The 9,869-nt window shown below is 36.8% G+C and overlaps 1 long non-coding RNA gene across 2 annotated transcripts in view; it reads right to left on the bottom strand.

The window, feature by feature from the left end:
* Positions 1–1,436: 1,436 nt before the first annotated feature.
* LOC119625633 (uncharacterized) overlaps positions 1,437–9,869 on the bottom strand; it is a 44,463-nt gene continuing 36,030 nt past the window's right edge. For both annotated transcript variants that reach the window (XR_012089873.1, XR_012089874.1), the window contains one exon: positions 1,437–1,874. This is a non-coding gene — a long non-coding RNA (uncharacterized lncRNA). The remainder of the gene's footprint in view (positions 1,875–9,869) is intronic.

The raw sequence follows: 9,869 nt of genomic DNA, 5'->3' as shown, positions 1-9,869 counted from the left end.
AATAAATTTCACTAGTAAATCTGTTCATAATTTTTTATATACTTAAATATCACTTTAAGAGGAAAATGCATTGTGATCTCTTCAGCCAAGGTCAAATTCTTGTGTCCTATACTTATGACACTTATATCCATTTACTTATGACACATATCCATTTATATACATATCCATTTTGTACTTCCTTGGAGCACTCTTAATAATTAGTTAAATAATCAACTACCAAAACATTAATCTTCCATCCTAGAACAAAAGCATCAACAGGGCAGTGGTCAGGCCAGCCTTGCTGACTTCTGTATCTCGTAGGGTCTACACAGAGGATGCTCTACATTGGAGGAGGAGTTGGTGTTTCAAAATCTAAATGTTTTACTTCTAGTAAGAGAGTAAAAATAGCTATGCCCATCTCACTGTTACATTGCTACTTAGGTAGAAGGACTGAGGAGTATGCTTTCTGATCTTTCCACTGCTCTGCGGCTTCCTGCAGGTATTTTTGCTTTAAGAAAAGAGAGGAGAGTAAAAGCCCATTTGCAGGGGACAACTGAAGTCTCAAAAGCTGATGATGCCCTCTTGAATAAAGTTTTGGAATTTTTTCCACGTCCATTTCTCTTTTCTTCTTTTACTAAGAGAACACCCCACACCCATCAAGTTTTGGCTAGACTAATGGCTACTCCAGTTACAGGCTACATTTCCCACATTCTCTTGAGAAGGCTCTGAGTTTTGGTTTTAGCTTCTAGGTTTTATTTTATTTTTGTGAGACAAGGTCATGCTCTGTCACCCAAGCTGGAATGCAGTGTTGTGATCATAGCTCATTGCAGCCTTGATCAGTGCTCAAGAGATCCTCCCACCTCAGCTTCCCAAGTAGCTGGGACTACAGGCATGCATCACCACACCTGGCTAATTTATTTTATTTTTTATTTTAATTCTTGTAGAGAACGTATCTCCTTGTGTTGCCCAGGCTGGTCTTAAACTCTTGGGCTCAAGTGATCCTCTTGTACTGACCTCCCAAAGTGCTGGAATTACAGATGTCAGCCACCCCGCAAGGCCTAAGTTTTAGTAACCACTTCTACTTTGTGTTTTTCAAAATAAAGTTGTTTGCCCTTCATATTTTCTTTTGTTCCCTTCTGTGGCCTGGAATGTGGAACCAGTGAAGTTGACAATCACTGGAGGAAACACTTTTGACCTAGCGAGAAAAGCCAAATGTAGAAGATGGCAGATTTGCCCCAGCAACCTGTGTATCTAGATGACTTTATGGAGCATAGCCCAGATATTCATCTTGAACTGTGATATGAAAAAGAAGCTTCTAACACATTTAAGCCCTTATACTTGGAGCTGCTTTTCCCCCCCTTACAGTGGCTTAACTTTCTCCCTAATCATGTCAACAAATACTAGTTGGGTTCTTAGTGGCAGGATCTGTTTTGTAGAGAATAAAAATCCACTTTAGCTAGTTTAAGAAGAAAGGGATTTATTGTAGCCGTTAGGTAGCGTATAAAACTCTTTGGAAGGCCAAGGAAACAATTTTGGATTATACACTGTCAGAAGTAATACAGTCAGAAGAAACATCTGGCTCACTACAGATTTATTCCAGAAGAAATCCCACTGTTGCCACTACCCTCTACAGAGCACAGCATCACTATTATCTATCTCCCTGGGTTATGTGCTGGCTTGTTGATCTGCGAGAGGAGTATGGGAGGTGTCCATAGCACTCTGCTGACTCGTCTCTCTGGGTCATGCCACGGTGGGCTTGGACCATGCCAGCAGAGACCCTGACTGTAGTTCTCTTCACTTTCTGGCATTCATGTCTCCTGCAAAGATGCTTTGTTTCAGTCTGTTGGTGTGTTCATTTGCTCTCACTGAATGGATGATTTCTTCTTTAGGAGTTCCTAGAAATGTGATGTTTCAAAAATTTTTATTACAGGTTTAGCAGAATAAAATGCTTTAAATGATAGATGTAATTTTCAGTAACAGAAGAGTCATACTGTCAGAATTCTGAGTCTAATTCCAGAATTGTCCTTGAAAGGACAAGATTTATTGTCAAGGAATGAGTTTAAGTAATAAAGTTGGCAAGTAGTCAACATAGATCAACTTTCCATTATTAACATTCTGAGCCATATGTGAAATGACTGGAAAACAGATCTTGGAGCCATAAGGCATTAAGACTTGTTCTTCCCTTCCTGTCAATTTAAACACAAAAAGCACTTTAGGAAACCAAAGACACATGCACATTCATAAAGGGAAAAGGATTGGAGTGAACCTTTCTATTTTGCCTCTAATGCTGGAATATTCTTTCACATTCTTTCCAATATTTTACTTAGTTTGAATCTAACTACTTTCTGTAATACTCAAGACTTTCCTCAAAAGCACTTCACTGTGGGTCAACAAGGTATGCCACCTAAATCAGATTTTCACGTAACCAAGAATCATCTCTTTAGAATTGAAAACCTTTTGCATCTTATTTTTGACATAAATCTTTTTGAAGTCCATACATTTTAACCTGACTTATTAAACAAAAGACACTCTCCTTGGTTATCTCAATGAATACTCATTACTAGATAGTGCTTGCAGAGTGAAATTCCAGCTACTTTCCAAAATTCTTTTCACTTCTTGCAGTACTGATAATCACTTTTCACTGGGACTCCCTCAAATATTTTTATGCCCCTTTCTCTCTTCAAATGTATTGTTTATAACTTATTAAGCTTAATTGAAGCGTGCTAGGTAGAATCAAACAGGCTCTGAATGAGAGTTTAAAAGGTCACCTAGGAAATAAGGAATTTAGCCAGAGTGCTGTGGCTTTGTCAAAGCCATTTCATCATGCTTTAAAAAAAATTCTGGATGCATATCTCTACATCAGAGAATTGAGGATTATAGAAATCTGGCCTTCAGAAGAGAGTAGTTTTACTATCCTTTTAGATACAAACTTTTAAAAAAAAAGTTTTATTCAGATATAATTGACAAATAACAACAAATCATATATATTTAAAGTATACAATTGGATTAGTTTTGACATATGTACACATTCACCAAACCATCATCACAATCAAGATAATGAACATGTCTATCACCCAAAAAAGTTTCCTCATTCCCCTCTGTAATTTTAAAGTCCAGATTCCCAGGAAACTGCTGATCTAATTTACACCACTCTAGATTAGTTTGCATTTTCTAGAATTTTAAATGAATGGAATTATACATTATGTATCCTTTTTTGACCTTTTAAATTTTACTCAGCATGATTGTTTTGAGATTCACTCTGGTATAGCATATATCAACAATTCATTCTGCTTTATTGCTGAGTAATATTCTATTATATAAATGTAACCCAGTTGTTTATCTATTCATCTGTTTATAGACATTTGGATTATTTTCAGTTTTTAGCTCTTACAAGTAAAGCTGCTATGAATTTTTATATACAAGGGTTTGTATGGTGTTATGAAGCAAAGAAACTTAGAAACTGTTTTCCAAAGGGGTTGTATCATTTTACATTCTCAGCAGCAGTGCATGAGAATTCTAGTTCCTTTATGTTGGTATGGTCAGTCTTTTAAATTGTAGTGATTCTGACAATGAGTGGTGCTATCCATTGTGGTTTTAATTTGCATGTCTTTAATGACTAATAATATTAAATATATTTTAATATGTTTGTTTTCTAGTCATATTGTCTTCTGATGTGGTTTAGATCTGTGTGCCCAACCCAAAATCGTGTCAAAGTGTAATCCCCAATATTGGAGGTGGGGCCTGGTGGCAGGTGATTGGATCATAGGAGTGGATTTCTTGTGAATGGTTTGGTGCTATTCTCGTGATAGTGAGTTCCTGTGAGATCTGGTTATTTAAAAGTGTGTGGCACTTCCCCTCACTTCTCTTGTTCCTGCTCCTGCCATGTGAGATGCCTACAGCTCAGCCTCCCCAGAAGCCCAGCATATACTAGCATCATACTTCCTGTAGAGCCTGCAGAACCATGAGCCAATTAAACCTCTTTTCTTTATAAATTACCCAGTCTTATGTGTTTCTTTACAGCAATGAGAAAACAGACTTATATGTCATCTTTGGTGAGGAATCTGATCAAATCTTTTGCCCATTTTTTAATTAGCTCATTTGCTTTCTTATATTAAATCTTTAGTTATTTATATATTTTGGATACAAATTTATCCAAATATATCATATAGATGATATATCAGATATACGATTTGCAAGTATTTTCTCTGTAGCTTGCATTTTATTTCTTTCAAGGAATAGAAGTTTTTAACTGTGATGAAGTTCAATATATCATTTTTCCTTTATAGATCATGCTTTCAGTGTTGTGTCTAAGAAATCTTGGCCTAATCCAAGGCAGCAAAGATTTTCTTTCTATGTTTCCTTCTAGATGTTCTATAGTTTTAGGTTTCATGTTTAGGTCTATGATCCATTTTTGGTGAATTTGTGTAAATGGTGTTAAGGAATGGATTGAGGCTCCTTTTTTTCAACTTTTGCTAAAAAGACTTGAAATTAGTTGTTCAAAAATTGGTGTGTGTACTTCTGGGCTCTCCATTTTTTTCTGATTCATTTCTTTATCTTTGTGCTAGTACCACTAGTCTTGCTTACTCTAGCATTATAATAAACCTTAAAATCAGGTAGTATTAGTCCTCTAACTTTGTTCTTTTTCAATGTAAATTTTATAATTATTTTTATCAATACCTACAAAAGAGACTTTCGGGATTATGATCAGAATTTCATTAAATCTATACATTAATGGAGGGGTCAGGGTGAGTTTTCTGACCCATGAGCAAGACATATCTATTTATTTATTTATTTGTTTGTTTGTTTTTTGTTTTGTTTTGTTTTTGAGACAGAGTCTTGCTGTGTCGCCAGGCTGGAGTACAGTGGTGCGATCCTGGCTCACTGCAACCTCTGCCTCCCAGGTTCAAAGGATCCTCATGCCTCAGCCTCCTGAGTAGCTGAGATTACAGGCATGTGCCATTATACCTGGCTAATTTTTGTATTTTTGGTAGAGATGGGGTTTCGCCATGTTGTCCAGCCTGGTCTCAAACTCCTGGCCTTAACTGATCTGCCTGCCTTGGCCTCCTAAAGTGCTGAAATTACAGGCATGAGCCTTTGCACTCAGCTCATACCTACCTATTTAGGTTTTCTTTAATTTTTCTCACAAGTGTTTTGTAGTTTTCAGTGTGCAAGTCTTTCACAACCTTTGTTAGTTCATGTTTTTTGCTGCTATTGTAAATAATATTTTTACTAGTATGTAGAGATACTTTCGTATATTGATCTTGTATCCTGTAACTTTGCTAAAGTCATTAGTTCTAGCGTCTTTATAGATTTCCATGGATTCTCTACGTAATTATCATGTCTGTGAATAACGACAGTGTTATTCCTTCCTATTTAGTCTGTGTGCCTGTTACTCTTTTCCTTGCCTCACTGCAATGGCTAGAACATCTAACCCAATGTTGAACAGAAGTGGAAGAAGTGGACATCGTGATGTCATTTCTGATAGCAGGAGGAAAGTACTCTCTGTAGAGGAAGAATATTTGGAGCTTACCTCCAGCCTCTCCAGATCCTTTTCTTTGAAGCTTTTGACTATAACACATAACCTTTAATGCTGTCACTGTGATGTATCCTTGTTTATATAGCTAACAATTTTCCTTTCATCTGACGGACATCTTTTAACATTTATGATAGTGCTGATGATCCGCTGATTACAAATTCTTTCAGTTTTTTATGTCTAGAAAGTCTTTATTTCTCCTTTGTTTTTTAAATATTTTTTTCTGGGTATAGAATTCTAAATATAGCATTTTAGGTTGACTTTTTTTCTTTCAGTAATTTAAAGATGTTGCTTCACAGTGAATTCACCTGCAATTTCCAATAAAAATTATACTGTCATCCTTATCTTTGTTCCTTTGCATGTATCATGTCTTTCTTCTTTGGCTGCTTTTTATGATTTTCTCTTTATCATTGGTTTTGAGCACTTTGATTATGATGCACTATTGATGTAGTTTTCTTCATGTTTACTGTGCTTGGGGCTTGTTGAGCTTCTTGAGTCTATGAGTTGTGAGTTTTCATCAAATTTGGAAAATTTACTTTTAAGAGTTTATTTCTTTATTTCTCTATTTCCTCTTTTCTCCTCTCCTTTCAATGCTCTAATTACACACACATTAGGATGTCTGAAGTTGTCCCACAGCCTACTGATGTCCTTTCCTCTTTTTAATTCTCTCCTCTCTGTGCTTCATTTAGGATCATTTTTATTGCTATGTTTTCAAATTCACTACTCTTCTTCAATGTCTAATCTTCTGTGGGTCCACTGCAGCTTTTATCTCTAAAGTTCAATGTGTTTTGTTTTATTTTGTTTTTCAAATATCTTTCATGTTTCACCTTAACTTTACAAACATATAAAATGTAATTCTGATCACTTTACTGCCTTGTCTGGTAATTCTAACATTGTGTAAATTCTGAGTTGTTTCAATTGGGTGATAAGTTTTCCAAATATGGTTTGTATTTTCTTGTTTCTTTGACTTGTAACTTTTAGCTGACTACCAGACATTGTAAACTTTGTTTCATTGGGTGCTGGATATTTCTGTGCTCCTACAAGTATTCTTGAGCTTTGTTCTGAGATGCTTGGGAACAGTTTTATCCTTTCAGGGTTGTTAGGCTGGCCCAGAGCAATATTAAATGTAGAGTTACTTATTCCCCACTGAGGCAAGACCCTACTATGCACTGTAGCAAATGTCCTGTGAATTATGGGATTTTCCAGTCTGGATGGTGGGAACAGATATTACTCTCAGCCTTGTGTGAGCATTGGGCACTGGTTCCTCTAATATGTTTAGGGATTTCTTTCCTTTCTTCACGCAGTTTCCTCATAGGCAAGTGCTAATCTGTACTCATCTGAATACTTGAGAGGAACCCTTTGCAGATCTCTGAAGTTCTCTCTCTTTGCAGGTCTCTGCTCTCCAGTACTCTGTCCTACGACTCTGGCCATCTTAGTCTCCCTGAACTCTCAACTCTGTCTCCTCAACTCAGAGTTCACTGCGCTCTCCTGGATTTCCCCTCTCAGCATCTCATCCTGGAAATTCTCTCAAGACAGTAAGCTGGGGCAACCATAGGGCTCATCTTGTTTGTTTCCTATCTCTTAGGGGTTACTGTCTTTTTTCCCCAATGTCCAGCATCCTAAGAACTATTGTGTCCTGTATGTTGTCTGTTGTCCTTTTTTATTTATCTATTTTTTTCTTGTCAAAGGTAGAAAGAAGAATCTGGTTCCTGTTACTCCATCTTGATTAGAAATAGAAGTTCCCACAATCTATGTTGACCCTTGTTTTATAGCTTCAAGGTAATATAAATAATACAATTTTTAAATAAATGGTGTCACTGATCAAGATTTTTAGTCAAATTTTGCTATTCTCGTTCACTTTTTTGTTTCGTTTTGTTTTTGAGACGGTCTCTTGCACTGTTGCCTGGGCTGGAGTGCAGTGGTGCCATCTCGGCTCACTACAACCTCTGCCTCCTAGGTTCAAGCCTCAGCCTCCCAAGTAGCTGGGATTACAGCTGCCAGCCACCACGCCTGGCTAACTTTTTTGTAATTTTAGTAGAGATGAGGTTTTACTGTGTTGAGCAGGTGGGTCTCAAACTCCTGACCTTGTCATCCACCTGCCTCGGCCTCTCAAAGTGCTGGAATCACAGGCATGAGCCACTGTACCCAGCCAATTTTTCCTATATTATGTCATTCAGGAACTGTGTCTTTTGATTCTAACCAATGCAGGTTTTTTTTTTATCCATATGTATCAAACAATGTCAATAATAAATGATTGAATTTGCATTGGAAAATAAGTATTTCCTTCTCCTCATATGTCTTGGAGAATGTTTTAACAGTCTCCAGCCAAAGTTTGAAACTTCTTAATTTAAAACTTTTTCTTTTCATTCATTCTCAGTTTTTGTGGAAAAGTAGCAAACAGGCTTCCACTTATGTACCAACCCTCATTCATTTGGTGCTTTGGGGTTTTTGTTTTGGAGGCAGGGTCTCACTCTGTCATCCAGGCTAGAGTGCAGTAACTTGATCACAGCTCACTGCAACCTTGACCTCCCTGGTCCCTAACTTATTTTTTATGGCCACCAGATAGTTGTATGTTCTATACTTTTTTAGTACTATTTTTATCTTTTTATATATATTTTTAAAAATTTCTGAATTATATCTTTTTCTGGTATGAGAGATAATAGCTACTTTTCAGTGAACAGCCAATTGTCTAGCAATAATTATTAAATTGATGTAAACGTCAATTTTATCATATGATGAAATCCCATAGATATGGCTATTTTGTTTTTAAACTCTTCTCTGTTCTACCATTCCTCTTTTATGCAGTCAAAATTACATTGATAGTAATGATAAAAACGGCTTTAGAGTTATAATGTCTAGATTAGAATTCTATTTTCATTATTTACTGGCTATTTAATTTTTCACAAATGCATCTTTTCTGAGCCTCAGTTTCTTCCTCTAAGTATTAGGTATTAAAAATGCTATTTACTTTATAAGGTTTGTAAGATAATTAAATGACATCAGGTATGTAAAACATAGCACAGTGTCTGGCATACAGTAAGCCTTCAATAAATGTCATTAAAAACAGTAGTAGTAATAAAGCTTTATAGTGTGTTTTCATACTTAGGTAAGTCCTCTCATGTTATACTTTAAGAAAAAAAAAATTATTTGCTTGTTTCACCCGTTACCATCCCCGTTGCCTCTGTGTTAAGTAAGAGTGACTCTCCAAGATCCACCACAAGATTGAAGGAGAAATGCAGAACCTTGGGAACAGATCTTCCAGAGTCACTTTGTTACTAACATTCAGTCAACTGTAGGGAGGAGACTGGAAGGGACAAATATAGTCTTTCTCTGATCAGTATGCTTTCTCTCATTCAAACAACACAGCTCACAATGATTAGCAACAGCTGTAGAAAGAAGTGGACATTTTTTTGACATGTCTTTTCAGAGAATGCTTTCTTGCTACTTCTCCTCAGCTTTGCAGTTAAATAATTACATTCTTCATAAACCCTCTTGCTTCTGTAAACTAAAAATAAAATCCTAAGCCCCTCAAACTGACTGGATGGACCCTGCCCCCTTGGCCAAGGGGACTCCAAAGAAACCTTACAAATTTAGTTCCCAGCCATGACAGGATGGGAGGTCCGACACCCCTTGTTACACCCACCTCCTTTTGTGGTTTAGACACAACTGACCAGCAGTAATGTCAAAATAGATATCATAAGACTGACAGAATGGACTCTTTGTGGAAATAAGATACCAGATTATAAATAGGACCTAAGGCCATGCCAGAGAAGGATTAAATCATACACCCTACACTTAAAGAATAAACTATGTGCAAAGTGCTACAAGGTTTTTCTTTTTCTCTAGAAGCTAAACAAGCACTGGCCTTGAAATAAACAATATTAAAACAATTGCTGCTTACCACCAGATGTTCACTAACTGACACCCTGTTCCAGAAGCCTTGATTGGACAACAGACTGATTTCTGTAACTTTATTCTGATGAGAGACCACTTATCATGAACTGGTTTTGGCGGGTTTTACAGAGACTGCACACTGGAATGCCTTTGTGTCCCTGCCTCACCTTTTGGCTCAGCTGTAATACATTTAAATGTTAATCTTCCACCCCTAAGTGAACATGGGTGGTGTGTAACATGCATGAGGACCAACTTCATGAATATTCATAGTTCCTCCTGTAACCTGTTGAATATGTATACTTGGCCAACCCATTCAAAAGAAATCCCTGTTCCATCCTCCTCTGCCTCAAAGTGCTTTTTTTAGATGGTGGTTGTGCTTCCTGCCTGGAGGTTGTAATCTCCTTCTTAAGAAATAAAGCTCATAACCTCATCAAATTGAATGATGAGGAACCAAAATAGAAAA

This window comes from Chlorocebus sabaeus, chromosome 20 (assembly GCF_047675955.1).
Source record: "Chlorocebus sabaeus isolate Y175 chromosome 20, mChlSab1.0.hap1, whole genome shotgun sequence".
NCBI classification, from domain to species: domain Eukaryota; kingdom Metazoa; phylum Chordata; class Mammalia; order Primates; family Cercopithecidae; genus Chlorocebus; species Chlorocebus sabaeus.
The sequence above is the reverse complement of the archived record's forward strand: the minus strand, read 5'-3'. Positions and strand labels throughout refer to the sequence as shown.